Source organism: Penaeus monodon, chromosome 15, assembly GCF_015228065.2.
Source record: "Penaeus monodon isolate SGIC_2016 chromosome 15, NSTDA_Pmon_1, whole genome shotgun sequence".
NCBI lineage: Eukaryota > Metazoa > Arthropoda > Malacostraca > Decapoda > Penaeidae > Penaeus > Penaeus monodon.
The window spans coordinates 40,334,508-40,334,818 of record NC_051400.1 but is presented as its reverse complement, the minus strand read 5'-3'; the positions used below and the strand labels follow the sequence as shown (position 1 = coordinate 40,334,818).

The 311-nt window shown below is 40.5% G+C and overlaps 1 protein-coding gene across 1 annotated transcript in view; it reads right to left on the bottom strand.

The window, feature by feature from the left end:
• The window catches only part of LOC119582040 (microsomal glutathione S-transferase 1-like), a gene marked incomplete in the record, with an annotated part of 7,840 nt that overhangs the window by 3,476 nt on the left and 4,053 nt on the right, over window positions 1-311 (bottom strand).

Sequence of the window (311 nt, the reverse complement as noted above, 5' to 3'; positions counted from 1 at the left end):
AAATGAATTATTTCTAAAACCCTTTCAAAACACTTTAATTTCTCTCCCAGACGAACCCACAATGGGACAATGACTTGAAACCCGGTGTTCGGAGTTTGTTTTACTCGGCTATACGGGCCCCTCAAATGCTGTCAGGGACCGATCCCCGGGCTTAACCGACACCAAAAGGGACGGTATTTGCATAGAAGGTTTTGGTTGTATTTGCTGTTTGTTGTGTTTTCCTCTTGGTTCTGTTTTTTTTGTCTATGATTTTGGATATTTTCATATCCTACCCCTGAGGATGATGTGTTTTGGTGTTTATTATAGAAACA